The 2,774-nt window shown below is 32.7% G+C and overlaps 1 non-coding gene across 1 annotated transcript; it reads right to left on the bottom strand.

The window, feature by feature from the left end:
• Nucleotides 1–1,622: 1,622 nt before the first annotated feature.
• TRNAR-ACG (transfer RNA arginine (anticodon ACG)) lies at nt 1,623–1,695 on the bottom strand. The gene has a single exon. It is a non-coding gene; the product is annotated as a tRNA-Arg (tRNA).
• Nucleotides 1,696–2,774: the final 1,079 nt, after the last annotated feature.

Here is a 2,774-nt window from a genome sequence, read left to right on the forward strand (position 1 = left end):
CAGGTTACAATATTTTAGTCAAATTACTGGTGACAAAATTGATTATTGCTGCACAAAAAAATTGCGAAGTAGGTACATATATGAAGAGTGAACGCGAGTGATACCTACGCTACGGAATGTACCAATAATCAAAATTATTTTTAATGGCACGTCTAAAACCTGATCAAACCTTTGTTTTAGAAACTGACACGTTCACTATCCCAATAGTAAAGGATAAAATTAGATTTTTAGTTCGCAAAGAACCCTAGTTCTTAAAAACATTATACATATTAAAAAGTTAAGCAGGTAGCTGCAGCAAGGGTCCCGCTGTGATCTCTTGACCTTCATAATACCATTATTAAAGGAACAATAGGACCCCGCGGCTTGTTTTGGCTGCGTTTCTGGCGCCTTCGATGAGTTTTATAAGATTTACTGCTACATTAAAATGGTTATGGTAGTACAAAACGGTTAAATAAGACTCGCATGAATCTAATTCCCGTCAAAATAGGGCTAGTAATTTCGGAGATTATCCGGAACAAACGCGGATTTGCGGACAGACGTATAGATTTTAAAACTGGTTTTTCATTATAATCAATGTTAATATATGTTGTTCGCGAAATATGGTTTTTCAATATTATATTGACGCTGCAATTTTAATGATATGCATAGAAAGTCAATGAGTAAATCAAGTTTCGTAAGACCAAGCTTATTAAGAACAGATAAGATAAGCTTAATGCTAAAATAGGGGTGACTACTATGGTTTAAACATATTTTAAGGCTTAAACGTTGTTCGAGCCTTACTAAGCAAACCCTCAAATTTCTCTCCTTATCATACTTCATACTGACATTATAAATGTAAAGATGGATGGATGGACGAATGTTTATTTGATAAGATACCTTATCTCCAGAACGGCTGAGCGGATCGGTCTGAACTTTGGCGTAGATGTAGAGCATATTAAAACTCGATTGTTATACAAATACGAATTTATCGCTATAATGTGTATACCGTATTACAAAAGCTTATAGCTAACAAAGCCCTGTACTGTTTGAATATTTTACTGAGGATTTCCGCAGCTGTGCATTGTTACCGCACGTGATGGCTTTGTTCACTAAAGTAGCAAGTTTGTCACAGGAATATAAAATATGTCATCTTCATCATCAGCTCACTATACGTCCCCACAGAGGGGCTCGGAGCCTACCCTAAGTAATTTGCTAGTAAATAATTATATCAGATAAAAAGATTATGGGTAGTCGTTAATCTTACTAATATCTTATTAATATTGTAAATGCGAAAGTTTAGATGGATGGATGGATATGTGTTTGTATTTATCTCCGGAACGGCTCAACAGATCTTGATAAAAATGGACACAGATGTAGAACATAGTCTGGAAGAACACATAGGATACTTAAGTTATTCTTAATTACGCGCGGACGGAGTTGCAGGCGACAGCTAGTTTATATATAATACAAAGTCATAGTACTGTATACACTGCCATCTAGTGGCCGTATGCAGTAATAATAAAAAGATTAGTGAACATATGTTTTTGATAATAGTACGAGTTTATAATTTTGATAGGATTTTAATATTAGACAAAAAATATATTTTATTTAAATTGTGATTTGAAAAAAAAAGACAAATTGCGCGACCCTGCCAGGATTCGAACCTGGAATCTTCTGATCCGTAGTCAGACGCGTTATCCGTTGCGCCACAGGGCCATTGAGTGGCTTGTCTAATTTATGAGATAGAATGCTACAAATTTATTTTAAGTTATTTCAAGTGTCGAACATAAAAAAATATTTTTTGTTGTGTAATAAAACAAATAGAGCTAATATATGTTTGTATTTAATGTTAATTTTCAGTAAGTTGAGAATTTTCTCTCATATAATAATAGATGGCGCTAGTAGTCTAATACAACATTTTAGCCAGTCTACATCCGTCATCGATTTTTTTCAATTAAAATAAGTAATAACGTGACTTGATTTCATTCAGAGGTCAAATATACCAAGTTTCTTTTATTACTGTAGTATAAAGTCATTTAAAATTTATATGGGGGTTGGGAAAATACGTAATTGAAATGAATTTCCATTCCAAGCGTTAGTCATGGTTATACCTAAATATTGTAATGGGGTAGACGGCTAGACGGGGCGTGTCAACATGCATCGCTATAGAAAATATTTCTTTGTACAACTTAATTAAAATATTTTAATTGCATACGATATTAATTGACGTCTGTGTTACAGAATGTAAGTATTTACGCTTGCCTGAAAACGTTTTTACATTTTCTTCTTCAATATTAATTTCTTAATTTAAAATGTAAGTTATTGAAAAATAAATAAATATTTATATAGTCTTTATAACCTTATATGGTTTCTAATTGGATTTAGGTCACATCCAATTATTTTATTTTGGCAATCGAATAGCGTTGTATAATCCAATGGGTTTCTCAGACGTCCGGACACGTATGTTAGGGACGTCCTGAATGTCCTTGAAGATGAAATGTTTGTTCAAGGTTAAATTAAATTCAAGTTTATTTTACTTTATAAGCAATAGCTTTTTATTAGTATCAGTTAAAAGTGAATTTGTTTGTTCAACATCGAAGTGTAATTATTTAAGTGTCGATTTATCATACAAGACCAAATGGGCACAAAATAACACAGCTTACAGCCTGTCCATTTATAGAGGTTAGTGACAATAATTGTTTCCTTAAGGGACTTTTAAACGTATCTCAGTAAGTGTTGTATAGGCATACTACGGACTAAATACAAAATAAAATGATATAAAAATCAAACACTAT

Source organism: Papilio xuthus, unplaced genomic scaffold, assembly GCF_000836235.2.
Source record: "Papilio xuthus unplaced genomic scaffold, Pxut_1.1 DF827679.1, whole genome shotgun sequence".
NCBI lineage: Eukaryota > Metazoa > Arthropoda > Insecta > Lepidoptera > Papilionidae > Papilio > Papilio xuthus.